This window comes from Pseudopodoces humilis, chromosome 13 (genome assembly GCF_049639895.1).
Source record: "Pseudopodoces humilis isolate 2021_Gansu_Grassland_sample_001 chromosome 13, ASM4963989v1, whole genome shotgun sequence".
NCBI classification, from domain to species: Eukaryota; Metazoa; Chordata; class Aves; order Passeriformes; family Paridae; genus Pseudopodoces; species Pseudopodoces humilis.
Window position 1 is genome coordinate 9,974,492 of NC_142212.1, and position 14,583 is coordinate 9,989,074.

Here is a 14,583-nt window from a genome sequence, read left to right on the forward strand (position 1 = left end):
TTTAAATGTTTGGGTTAGAAAAGATGCAGGGGATTCTCAGAGGTGTTTCCTCTCTACTCCACTCAGGGGGATGAGACTGTATTTGTTTCATGGACTTCCCTGCTGATGTAAAAGTGGGGAAAACATAGTCTGGCACCTACCTTTAAGGCAAGGGAGTTTGGAAATTGTGAGGGCTGGATACACCTATAGCACAGATGCATAGAAGAGCACCAGAAATCGGACATGTAGTGTCATCTACTGTGAGCTATGAAAACTTGCCAACCGCAGGCTGCCCAAAGCAATTTATTTGTTTATCTGACCCTGGCCAATTTTTATTTTTTAAGTCAGATTTAATTGTGGTTCAGTCAGTGAGGTAAGATAGGCAGGTAAGCTCTATGCTATAACCCAGAGCTGCAGCAGGCACTGTTGGGATGGGGGGGAAAGACAGTGCAGATGTTCCTTCATCACTGCCCCTATATGTGGACATCACTAGATGTTAATGTTGTGGCAAAGATTGCAAAAGAATGGTTGTGGTTTCCTCAGTTACTCTGCTCCTCCCAACTGCTCAACCATTTCCTCATTGCTTTGTATCCACCCTGGAACAAAAGGTTATTGAATAAACACCATTGAACAGGATCTTTGGCTCAGGGCCTGGCTGAACTGAGCTCACTTGTCATCCAGCAAGTGTGGTGTGAGCTCTGAGGGAAGCAGAGCTGGGACACATTTTACTCCTGTCATGTCCCATCCACCTTCTGGCATGAGCCATTCTCTTTCCTCACTCCCTCAGGTGATGAGAAGAAGGTGCTGGAGACCCAGCTCCCCTGGGTTATGAGGGAATCCCTCTTGGGGCACGCTGGGATCTGAGGGCCTGGCTTTTTACTCCAGATGAAATGGACCAGGCAACCCACTCCAGTTCTCCTAATTATTCACTGCTTACTAATGAGCAGGGGGAGAAATGTCAGTAGGTCATTCCATGAGACAGTACATCTTCTCAGCAGCTGCTTCTTGAACAAAGCCTTGCTGTTGGCCTTCACACAAGGAGGCGTGAGGCTGGAACAACAGTCCCAGTGAGTGCAGACAGGCAGCAGAGGGAACAGAGTGCTCCCTTTGAGCACAATGGCTGAGCATGGGACTGTCAGCTCTGCCCACTGTCCAGAACCTGCTCTTCAACCTGTCACTGCTAACTGCTTACTGTTGACAGACAGACTGCATGGCAGAAGAAAGATAGGTCATTCTTTCAGGACACTTAAAAGGCTTTTTTCTCCCATGAGGGCTGAGTCCCTCTGGCTTCCCTTCCACAGTTCTGCCTCTCAAATGAGAGATACACTCCATGATAAAGAGGAGTGGACCATTGAATTTGTGTGTGGTGCTGATAATGTTGGGCCTAAGTGATAGGCATTTTGAATGAGTGGTCCAAATAATCAGGAATAAAACATCCTCTTTCTCGACAAAGGTTTCGCTTTGGTGAATTTGAGAAACTAAAGGGGAAATAGCCCTGACTGAACTCCGCTCATTTCATTTTACAATCTGTTGCTTTGCTCTTGTCATTTAAAGATTCTTTGCAGTTGTCATCTGTACTCTGTACAGTCTTTACCTGTATAAATTAATCCCCAAATCAAGGGTTGAATTCTGCTTTCACAGCTGCTCATATAAATCCAGGATAACCCTGTCACTATGTCAGAAAGCAGGCTCAAGCTGCAACTTGTAATTGCATTTCGTATTAGTGCAGAAGGGTTGGCAACTTCACATAATGTTTTCAACAGCTTGCTTGCTCTCCCATAACCAGCTCTGCAGGCTGTAAGCGTATGTCTGCATGCAAGATGCTTGAGGGTGGAAGGACAAGGACCAGATGGTTATTAGAGCTAAGACTGGGAGAACAGATCCTTTCATGTTGCCAGCTATGTCTGTTATCTGGGGCTACTGGACAGACATCAAACTCACTCCAAACTTTGTTCCTTTACTGACTTCTGTGACAGAACATTAGTTCATATCATCAGGGACTTTGACCTCAAGAAGCATCAGAGGAATCTGTATTCTTCAAGGGAAAGAGTAACAAATCAATGTTGTATATAATTTCAGTGGACCATTTTCATTGATGGTGTGGATGATGGGATGGAGAGCACTTTCAGCCAGCCTTCAGGGTGGAAATTGAGCATATGCTGGAAGGCTGCTATTCACAGGGACCTTGACATGCAGAAGAAAGGGACTGGCAGGGACCAAGTGAAGTTTCAACAAAGGCGCTTGGGGAGTTCTGCATCTGTGGTGGAGTAACCCAATTCAGCATTAAAGGCTGGGCACTGAATGAATGGAAAGCAGCTTTGCAGAAAAGGACCTGGGGATCCTCACAGACAAGCTGAACACAGGTCAACACTGTGACCTTGTGGTGGAGAAGGCCACCCCATACTGAGCTGTATCGAAATATTATAGCCAGCAACCAAAGAGAAGAGATTATTCTCTTCCATTCAGCGTTTTTGAGACCACATCTGAAACACTGGGTCCAATTTGCTCCCCAGTAAAATGAAAACATTGACATACTGGACCAAGGCCAGAGGAGGGCTGTCAAAACAATTAGGGTACTGGAGAACAAGATGTGTGAGGACAGGCTGATAAAGCTGGGCTTATTTAGACTTAGAAGAGAAAGGAGCTTTACGAAGCCTTATTTAGGCTTAGAAGAGAGGATCTTGTTTCTGTCTACAAGTCTCCAGTGGGAGCATGTGGTGACAGCAGAACCAGACTCTTGGAGGTGCCCAGTGATGGAATGAGAGGGAAGTGACACAAGTTACAGAACAAAAAATCCCAATTATGTACAAGGAAAAGCGTTTTCACTATAAGGGCAGTCAAATGTTGGAGCAGGACCCAGGGAGGTGGGGACACCTCTAGCCTTGGAGATATTTAACACCCAGCTCAATAAGTTCCTGAAAAACATGGTTGAATGGGAAACACTTTGAGTAGGGGCTTGAACTAGATAATCAGCATATGTCCCAATATCTTTTATTTTTAATGAACTAAAGAGAATCCTAGCTACTAGTATTTGGGATGTTGCTTCCGAAAATAATGCATGGAGGGTTTTGAAATGGGTGGAAAAAATTACCTTCTTAAAAGCAGACTTTTATAGTACTTACAGTTAAAAACAGTTTCATCTTCAAGGAGATGCTTTTTGACATTTTTGCACTATAGGAAAAGAAAGCATGTTTATTTCCACCTTTACAGGGACAATTTTTCCATAGCAACAGCATTTTATTAATGTACCTAGCTTTCCTATTGTTCGTCAGATATGTCTAATTTGGATGAAGTTCTTTCAGAAGCTAATTACTGATGATTCCTCACCTACAACTGTATTTTCATACAGGTGTGGACTTTGTCATCCTATTGAGTTACAAATGACTGTTCCAACTTACTGAACAACACCCTTTGAAAAGTAAAGGGAAAAAACATACTTTGTTTATATAACCCTGGTTGGATTTAAACATTATTTGGGTTTCTTTAGTATCTTTTTCAATAGATAATAGGAGTCAAAGGAGAACAGCCCAGCTCAGATTAGTCCAGCTCAGATTAGTACCTATTTCAGCACTAACCTGGAGAAGAACTTTATTGAGGAGTGTGGTGTGCAAAGAGAGCTCTTCTTTGCACTAGCAAGGGCAAAGGACAGACAGATTTACAAAGAGAAGTAAAACACGTAACCAGTCAATAAACGGCCTGAACCTGCCATTTCATCTTCATTTTTATTGCTCTTTGTGCCTTGCCTACATTGGAGACTGAGAATAGAATCGTTCTTGCTGAACTGAACAGTCATAGTACCAGGGGAAATGATTCACTAGAGCAGCAAAACTTTCCAAAACTTCTGATAAGAGAATGGTTTTTCCTTATAACCTCCTTCTGAAGTCATGGGAAGGCTCACTTAAACAGCATGCATTTGTGTGTTTTGATCAAAACTGTGGCATTCAGCCTGTTTTTCACCAAAACTTGCTATTAACAGACTCCCTGGGCCTGCTCCAGGCAAACCTACCACACTGTGTGTGTTGGCACAGTGTGAAATGCCAGGAGCTGGTGCAGGGTCCAAGCCAACCCCAGGCTCCTTCTGAGGCATCAGCCTCCCACAGCTTCCTGTTCCTTCATGGCCCAAGCTCTTGAGTTCCAGAGCTCCACTTGACAAAATAAAGATGGAAAAGCAGCTCATAACCTGCTTTTCATAGTTTGTAGTTCTTGTGTTCATTGTTTATTTGCTCATTCATAAAGAGTGGCATGTTTTTCCAGAGCTGGAAGGTCTGTTTCTAGCTGGTGGATTTTCTCCCTGCTGGGAGTAGCTCAATTTGTTACAGACCATGAGCAGACCTTTTAAGGGACTCCCAGAAGTCCTTAACCTAATAGCCATTTTTTAATCACAAAAGATGTAAAAACTTTTTTAAAAAACAGAATGTTCTCTATCAGTGCCTCCAAACAAGTGCATATTGCAGCAACAAGCCCCAGAAGGAAAATATTCATTGAACAATAGGAAAACTAATCCTTTGTTGATTCACACATTCAGGTTCTTCCCTCTTCAGTAAGTCCAAGTGCTGCAGAGAAACAGGTTTGGTTATGCAGTGTCTGGTGGATTTAGTTTAATAGTACTTCTCCTATTGCACTCTCATTTTGAATGTAAAAGAGGGCATTTGTTTGGTTATTAAGACATACACCTGTTAGCAGCACGGGCACAAAGACACTCCCTGCATTATCTAGGCATTTGTTCCTGCAAACATCCTTCTGTCTTCACAAGTGGTGAAAGATCACTTTTTAACCAAGTTTGGTGGCCAGCAAACACTGTTGCTGCTGAGCAGGCTGTTCCAGGCTCTTGCTCCTCTGACTCTTTGAAGGTCCTCACTTTTTGTCACAGTGTATTCCTGCCCACATTAGGGCTGTATGCCAATGTTTTTCTCTTCTCCATCTATTAGGTACCCACAACGTCTTAGTTCAGAGCATTTATCTTTTGGTTGTCTGTGGAGCCTGGCAGAGAGTTAACATAAACTGCTGTCATTAACTGATGTCTTTCACTTCTGTACCACACATCCCATGGGTCTTTCCTGGTTCTGCTTCACCTTTTCTCTTTGAGACATCACCTGATCCATCCTGGGTTCAGATGCCATCAGCTTTGCCTCTCTCTCCTCCAGGGATGGTGCCAGTCCATGTGTGCCTAGCTCAGCACTGCAGCCTCTCATTTCTTTCAGAATGCCTCTAACTTAAAGCCATGTTTATAATGTGATCCTTATGTAGTTTGGGGATTTATTTCTTAATTGCTTGAGCCTTAATTGGTTCTGTGCCGCTACGCACAGAATACATGCCTGATCCTCTGAAGGCAGGAGCGAAATGCCACTAATTTCAGTAGGGCCAGGATTTGACTCATAGGTTTTAAGGTGGTTGTTCCTATTTTAGTAAAAAACTAGAATATCTTGGACTATTATTTTAGAGAATAAAATAACATTTTAGCTTTTAAAGTGTACAGGGAACTATAAAATCATAGCTGGTCCCCTGAAAATTATTTCAGAATTTTGGGAAATTAGCCTTGATAGTTGAAAGCCTCTGGCAGTATGATCCTCTTCACTTCTGAGGCCACTGGCAAAGTAAAGCAAAACATCTGGTTAACCTCTGTTTCATTCTCCAACCCAGATGAGATTCTCCAGCATGCCACTAACACTCCTTTTGGCCTTGAGCCTTCTTTGGAATAACAAAATGAAGATTGCAAAAGATCTCACAGAACCTAAGGCCATCTGGAAGCAGTCTTACTTGAAGATGTGTGTGGAGCTCACTTTGAAGTCTTCAGTGCATTCTGGCAGTGAGGTAACCAACTGCCGTGGGGCAATTTTGGTTTCATAATGTACTAAGACATCAAACTCATCAGCCCATTTCTGTAACAGCCAGTCCTCAGATGGGAGCCTGTCCTGGTCTGTACCAGCTGTGGCCAAATTTTAGTGACCTACACTAGAAAAGCTCTTTTGCTTGTATTTCTGAAGACTTCCTTAGATTTCACATCACTTTAATTTGGCCTGTGCTCTGTTATGTTCCAATGATGCTGCAGTTTTAGCTGTGGGTATCTCTTGCAGGTCACCCTTCCCATGATCAATCCTCTGTGATTCAAATCAGGGGGTGGCTCATCCTGTATCACTGTAGTAGACTATGCAAGAAGGTGTTTGGAAACTGCCACTTGGCTCTGCCACAGGTTTGTCATGGATCTCAGGAGTAACACTTCACCTCAGGTTATTCATGAAAACATCTGAGTGTGATGTTGACCCACTTCCGAGAGCTTGCAGCTGAAAAGCCCTGAGCTCCAAGAATGCAAAACCATTACTGTGAATGGTTCTTCACAGGCTGAGAGGAAGATTCAGCCAGTGAATAGAGCAGTTTATAATAAAACCTCTCACCAATATTGAAAGGGATGAGGCAGAAAAATAAGAAATGTTAAATTGCACCTGTATAACTTTTCCTTATATCCAAATTCTAAGCACGTGCTTTCAGAACTGCTAAGGAATGGGCTGTGGATAGAAGACAAGCAATCAGATGTCAGGTAATTGCAAGCTGCTTAACTAGTTTGGTAGTTACATGTCCCTTGGTTGAATTTGTCTTCAGGACCTGGAAACTTTGCCGCATCACAAGCAATGCAGAAAACTAACTGCGTCAGCCATTCTAAGTTATTCTAAGCCTGTGCTTTGTTCCACCCTTAATCAGTATTGCTTCATGAATAGGGGAAACCTGTTCTAACCACAAGGTGAGATTTCCCAGAGCATTGAAACTGATGCTACAGAGCTTGTTCTGTGGCACTCGAGGGTTAATTTCTCTGAAGATACCGTCAGCAGATTCAGTTCATGGGGAGAGCTGTTATACCCACAGCATCTCTAATGCTGGGATTTATTCAGGGCTTGGCAGTACTCTCTAATCTGAGAATTCTTGTTTAGCTACAAAAATAAAATTTAAAAAAAAAGTGCTGAATTGTAGATGGTACAAAGACTAATGCTCTCAACCCAGATCTCTTAAAATTGACGTTCTCCATGCTACATTTATTTTCTGGTTCTGAATTTATTCAAGACAAAGTCTGCTGACAGATCATGGCTGTTTTCCTAATGCTACAGAGAGGGCAGCCTGACCCATCGTGGTGCCAAGTTCATGCTCAGCTGGGCAGAGAGCTGGGGGAGGGAGAGGAGGCAGAGGACACTTCTGAACTGAGCCTGCCTGATACCGCTTTTGACTGCAGTGCCTTTTCATGAACCTTGCTCCTCTCCTGCCCAGATTTTGTAGAGCTCTCTGAGCTGCAGATACATCCTTGCTGGCTGATTGTGAAGGAGCTCTCATAGCCCGAAAACAGCGTACGGGTCCGTAATCCTCAATAGCTCAACACTTGTATCTGTGCATTGTTTACTGAACTGTAGACCTGCCTGCCAGGAGTCCTTGTCTACTGTCACCCAGCCATGGTTTGAAATGAGAAATAGAGCACAGAAAGCAATAACCTGCCTGTCTGATCCTGGCTTTTTTGGTAAATATATATCTAGTGAGGAGAATTTCAGAGTTGCAGTGGGGAGAGTTTAAGAGAAAAGGGTATGAAATGGTAAAAGCAACCGAACCAATAACTCTGAAATCAACCTCTACCATGAAAGGACAACAGCTTTGCCGCAAGATGAATTTAGGAGAGCTATTTTCTGCCCTGCCATTTCCCCGTGACTTCCCCCGTGCACCATCTAAATGCCGCTCAGCCATGAGCCAACTGGCAGCATTTGTGCTCTGGCACACTGGGCAGGATTGACCCACCCAGGAATACTCCCTGCCAGACTTGCTTCATCAGGAGGTTTTTTCCCTAATTGTGTTGTTCCCAGTCAGATCTGTTAGGGTTTGAATGAGCTACAGCTCTGTGTGGATGTACCCTGCTAAAAAAAAAAAAAAAGAAATTAAAAATGCCTGCCCTTATTTCAAATAATCCACCTGCTGCTCACCCATTGAGCTTGTGAAAAGTGGGTATAAAAAGCTATCGGCTCTGGGAGAGTGGTATTTCCTTCGTGCCTTGTCAGGAAGAGGGACAAATCCCATCTAATGAGGGTGGCACTGCCATGTGGCAATACGAAGGAGTGAAGCAAAAAGCGAAAATCTTTTTAACTCTGTGGGAAAGCTACCTTTGGAAAAGCTGGCTGAGAACTGGAAGTGCAACTCTCTCATGGAGAGAGCTGACCCTGAATGAAGGGCCTTGAGATCTCAGATTTGTTACTGACCTTTTGGCAGATTAATTGGTAAAACATCTAGCTGGTATCCTAGAACACGAGTCACTCTTTTTAGAAACATTATTATTCATTTGCCAGTTGCTTAAAAATTATATAACCAACAATTCTGTGCCAAGATTGCTTTGGAATAGAGAAATGCTGTATTCTGGTGCCAAGAATCTCACAGACTAAACAGAACCCACTGGGAGCCCTTGCTCTAGATGAGAACTCATGTTTATTTTAACATGTAAATAAATCAAAAATGGGTCTTTTAAAGTCTTTTTGTTGTTGTTGTTATTGATGTGGGTCTCTAATGGGTGGTCTGCATGGAGGGGAACCTTTTGAAGAGAGCTTGAAAGGAAGTTGTGTCTGTCTCTCAAGACACTCATCAGCAGCATGAAGGGGGTTCTTACATGACCTAGCTTTCATCTTCTTTTCTTCATGATGCCTAAACTACTGTAGGCAGGGAAGAATTAGGCCTGTCTTTCCCAAGACTAATTGATTTGATTGTTTACTCAAGCACGGAAGTACCCAAGGCACACATCTGGATTTGGCCACGTAAGTAACTCGGTTGGTGCTGCGGCAGCGTGCGGGGCAAGGCTCGGGGTCATTCACTCAGAGCCCTCTGCGGAGGGGAACAGTCAGAAAGGGCTGTGCACACTCTCAGGCAGGGCAAATGGAACCATCTTTAACCAAACAGAGGAGCAAGAAATGAATGGCCTTTGTTAAGGAAAGAAATGGAAATGTTTTCTAGTTAAACAAGCTGTCATTTAGGACTTAATAGCATGAGCGTGTTGGAGAGCCAGCCCACATGCCAGCTGTGCTTTGGAATAAATGGGCAGGGAAGGGGAAGGGGAGTGTGCAGTTCCTCTCCAGCACTGGCTTTTTCATTGAAAATCCTGACATTTTGAATTGGTGCCCCAGCTGTTTTAAAACTGGAACTTGAATCAGAAAGTTAATGCAAATGGATTTTCATCCTTGCTTTCAGCTAGGAAAAAGTACAGTTTGCACCCTTGCTTTTTTAATTTATGGGATTAAAACAAGAGAAGAAAATCATATATGTTTTTTTAAAGCTAAAATAAAATACCAAGGGAGATATCCCTTGGCTGCTTGCCTCTTCTGCTGAAGGTGAAACACTAGCTACCAGTAGTGATATCATACATGGAAACCAGAAAAAAGCTCTTCTCTGCTCTTGGATCAGCAGCACATAGGTCAAATGAACTTGTGAGACCCTGGATTAACCCCAGCAAAGTCCATGCATTTTTTTCTGCACTATCTGGGCATTAATACTGGTTCTGTGTCATGCCAGAATAAGTCTTTGAAGACCAACTCCATTACTAAATAAAGTCACCTCACCAATACTTTAGGAAATTATGTGTTCCTCATGAAAGAGAGCAAAATCTCAGTGCAAAACTGCAAAAATAACTGTTAAAAATTATAGTGCCTTATAAAAATTGTTATAGGCCCTAAAGAAAATCCCTTAGTGCTTGATTAGTTAGTGTCTCTGACTCCTTAGAGCTGCTGTAAGTTGTGCTTCACTGATTATATATCTTACATTGTGTTGTGATCTTCATCCCATAGGAGAAGAGATTAGACAGGAATAATTTCATTCATCAGCAAACGAAACTCTTTTGCAGAGGAACTCAACAGCCACTCAGCCATCTACAATGGGTTTGTGCAACATTTTCAAACCATTGATCCCAGTAGCCTGTTAGAAAAGGATTTTTCTGCCAGCTGTCTTCTGCTTTTATGATCTTAAGGGCTGGCTCAGGAGGTGGCACTGCAGAAGAGCCTGAGGAAAAAAGCGGAATACTACTGTGAATGTGCTTTGTGGAAGAGGAAGTGGGCTCCACATTCCTCTTTCATGGACCTTAGCTTCACCAGCCACGCCAAGCAGCTTCCTGATTTTGTGACAGGGATGACAAAGCTGCCCCATTCCAGGCAGTGTGGAAGTGACTGTGGCATGTGCAGATTTTCATACTGTCTTGGCCCCTTCATCTCGTGGCATCCCAGGAGATACTTAGGTTTCTAGCCTGGCCACAGTGACTGCTGTTTGTAAATGCAGATCCTTATTTTGCAACACAAACACTCAGATGGGTTTTTTCAGCATGTTTTCATGAGCAACATGATGTTCCAGGAAGACTTTTAAGGAACTGCAGTTCAGAGCCAAATTCAGCAACAGCATTAGAAATGGGCAAGTCTTCTAAAGCCAAAAGAGCCATGTTTGTATCCATTAGAGAAGAATTGGCTCTTAACATCGACAGAAACAGTTTGCTTTGTCGGCCAGAATTAACGACTGCTCTGATATGTACCAGGTCATTTTGTTTGTCATCTCTGGAGTACAGAAAAGATTTCAAATGGCTTTAGCAAGATGACTGGTTCTCTGCTCCCTAGAAATAAGGCACAAATAAATTTAGTATAGAAAATTGACTGTTGCTTTTTTTTTTCCTAACCAAGACAACAAACAATGTATCTCTTTGTGCACTAGTCTAAAAATATCTCATCTCTGCAAATGTGTCTCTGATGTGGGAGGAGAATGCTTTCAGTTTGCTGCACTCTTTGTGTGAGGCAAGTGAATAAAAGCTACCCAGAAAATGCTGAAAGGAAAATGATTTTCCTAACCTTGGAAGGGAAGAGGGAAGCTGATGGACTTGTGCCTTCAGAACAAGGCTCTCTTTTGGTCAGAGAGAGGCAGAATCCATCTCTAGTTCTTAGTTACATACTTCATACATAAAACACCCAGGGTAAGAGGTAATTCTGTTGGGTACCATATCTAGAGGTCGTATAATGTGGGAAAACCCAGTGTGCTCACTGCATCTCTACTGGTGGTGCTAAAGAAGGGATGTCCATGGCTACCCAGACTTTGGTAAGGATAAGCATATGTTGAACTGTGTTTCAGGTTCTCAAAGAACATAAAAGTGGAAGCAGTGGTGAGAGAGGATCCTGTCCTTTCAGTTCCTAATGGTTCCCATCTGATGTGAAAGTAATCTTCCTGGAAAAGACCGTAGGCTTGTGTCAAACTGGTTTTTCTTCCAGTGGAAATCAGAGCTGTGGGAGAGGATGAGAGAGCACAGCTAAGGCTCTGTCAGGTGGACACTGAGACACTCCCCACCAAGGTTTATCTACAAAATAAGTACAGCAGCTGACCTAGATGGCAGCTTGATCACAGTCAAGGGACCATGACCTATGGACTAAATCCTAGGACAGCTTACCCTGCTTTCTCCTGGCTCATGTGTCTGTGTCCTGGTGCCAGTGCTCTCCACACACAGAAAAGTGAAGAGTAGGTACAGATGGAGGGCAGAAATTTCATAGTGCCCTCTGTGCATCAGACTTGATTTAGTTGAATAATGGAAAGAAATTGGGGAAATCAAACCAGAACAAGCTCCCCCACTGTGATAAGTCTGTTCTGAGGGCAAGAAAGATGCTTTGTTGAGCAGGAATCTGCAGGATGATCTCTGAGGTGCTTCCTCTGTGTATTTGTTCTGCCAGTGGAACATTTGCTTTACATGTTACTGACAACGCAGGCACAGTCTGTTGACTTTTCCAGATGTTGATTGTCCTGCTTTGAAGCTTCTTCCTGTTTTAGTTGTTTGTGTGTCTGAATGGTGGCTTAGATGTACTGCTTGTTAAACAAATAATTAAACATTGAGAGCTTTGAAATCCAGTATGTTTAATTAATGAGCTTTGCTCACTTGATGAAAAAGATGTGTACTTAAATCATTACAAAACAAGTATCATTTTTTCAGTAGTGAACTGCTACGACAATTTGAAGTGTTTACTAGTTCATTAATAATTTTTTCATTAAACCTTAAAAAGTCACTGAGCAGAAAATCAAGGCTTCACAGAACATTTGCTGTGTTGCCTTGTGTATTGTCTCCCCCAAACTCCTCCTCTGCAAAACCATGCTGCCTTATAGCCTGGGATTAGAGTTAATTATTACTTTTAAGTCTTGCTGTACATTGGACCAAGGTCTATGGTGATGCCCTGTGGTGCTGTAAAAGTGCCCAGAAAAACAAAACCCAAAACCCAAACCAAACCAAAAAAACTCCTCTTGCTCAGAGGAGTTTCAGTAGAGCTCATAAATATGTACATCAGCTGCAATGCCTTGTGACACACTTCATTAACAGCTGCACTGCCTGCTAAAGCTGAAACACTCAGGAAAACTGTATCTGCTGCATCTTGTGCCTTAAGTTTTATCTCCAAGTCTGAATGCATTTTGTAAAGGGCAGAGAGGAAAGCAGGGGCAGGCAAGGGTCACTGTCTCCCAGTCTGTGGGGTTTGGATGTTAAAATGAGCTGCTAAACTGGTCCTTTCCCATTGCACTGGGATCTCAGAATAGGTTGGGGGCCACCATAGGGAGATGCCCACCTGAGCAAGCAGCCACAGGCTCAGGAAAATTGTGGGACAGGGTTTAGGCTGGCACATTACACCTCCAAAAGAACCATCCACATTTCTGTCATTGGCATCTCCCTCCCGTGGGCTCCAGACCCAGCATCATTCCTCTGTGTGGGCCACCTGCAGAGGGAAAGCATCTATGAGAATTTTCAATTATGTGGCTTTTTTCTTAAACCAGACAGCTGAACAGTGAGCAGGACACAACTATTCTTATATCTCTTACCAGCAGCATGACCTTTGACAGGGTGAGAGCAAAAAAGGGTGAGGCAGGCTCACCTTCCCACGTGTCACAGTGTTCAACACCAGTGAGAGGTGCATTCCATCTCCAATTTTGAGCAGAATATAGAAGCAGAGGACTTCAGGAATCAAACAAATCTTTCCAAAAACTAATAAACACATAATAGCTTCTTTTCCAAAAGCCATTTGGGCATTTGCTTCAAATGGACCTGTCAGATTCCTACAAGCTTATTGATGAAATAAGGCAGTGAAAGAAGAGGGTCTTCAACCTGAGCTTGTCTGAGGCCTCTAACAAAAATCCTTCCTCTGCACACCAATGTCTGTGCTGTAATGAGCTACTGCAGTGCCAGTGCTAAAGCAGCAAAATCACCTTTTCTGACCTACAACAGCTCTTTGGGAATTGAATCACATCATGCTCCAGCTTATTAAATCAAACACTCCAGCACCAAGCCTTGCCAATGGCCCCTCTGCCATCATTAAGACATTTCTTCCCAGTGTGGGACTCTGCAGTACCAGAGCTGCTCCTCAGCTGTCTGGGAATCACTGACTTCACAGTGGTGGCACTTCTCACCACTGAAAACTCCTGGCACTCCTCTGTTAGTACCATTGCAATTCAAAATGTGTCTGCACTCAGGGAGTGGTAAGCCTGGAATTCCTGACCTGACCCCTGGCTCTGCCTGTTCCTGATTCTTCTGCTCTAAAACCTTGGAGATACGCCTCTAGAGAGGAAAACAGATAGTGCTGATGAATCCTGAGGCAACAGTCAAGCCCTGCATTCCTCCTGATTGTTTCTACCATCAGCTGGCCAGGGAGAACATCTCACCCTACAGTGGTGGTGTTCCCACTACAATAAAAATGGATCCAAACTATCCCCTTTCCCCCAAAGCTGGAAACATCAAAATATGTGAAAAGCCAAGAGACAAATTCTTCCTGAAAAATTACTGTTCCCTAGGCAGATTTCTCCTGTCCTCTCTCTTTGTTTTATGGCTTTTCCATAATAAATAGGGGGCAAAGGCTGAAAAAACCCCATGGTGCATAATTTCTGCTTTCCCATGACTATAACCTTTAAGGAACAGCACTGAAATTGGTGAATTTACAGCAACATAGTGGAACTCAACATTTGGCCTGCATTCCCATCACCTCATTTTCCATAGCAAAATGTTCCTGCTGAAGGTCAGAGGGTCAATTCAGTCCTCACCTGATCATCCAGGGTCAGGCTCTGCTTTTGTCAGGAGGGTTGAGCACTTGGAAAGAGAAACAAATATGCATAATGTGTGGCTTTTGTAAAAGTTAGTGTTCAGAACAAAAGCAGTGCAGGTATCTGAGGGCTGACAGGCTGTGCTGCCCCACTCACCCACACCCTGGGGCACCCCACAGTGTGCAGGGACAGGTACTGCCAAGCTCTCCTCTCTGCCTAATATTCTGCTTGTCTTCTTTACTGCATTTAAGAACAGATTTCTTCAGCTCTGATTTGGCCCCACACCCCCAGCAAAAAAGCATCGTGCTGCTGGAGATCCAGCCCGGGTCCCCTCATCAGAATGAGTCTGCCCAACAAGCCCAGAGCGGGGCTGCTAATTTCTTCAGGCAGCTCCCATTTGGCTTTTAATGAAGGGAGAGGAGTGTCAAGTTGGACTGTGCTTTTTATTTACATGTTTTTCAGCTTATCTCCAATCTGACCAGGATGTAACCTTTTTTGAGGTATGTGAGCCAAAGTCAGCTGAAGTCCCTGGCTGCTTTGAGTGGTTTTCAAAAGCAAGCC

At 43.5% G+C, this 14,583-nt stretch overlaps 1 protein-coding gene across 4 annotated transcripts in view; it reads left to right on the forward strand.

Moving 5' to 3' along the window:
* Positions 1–14,583, forward strand: part of MGLL (monoglyceride lipase) — a 102,035-nt gene that overhangs the window by 67,120 nt on the left and 20,332 nt on the right. The window lies entirely within an intron of this gene.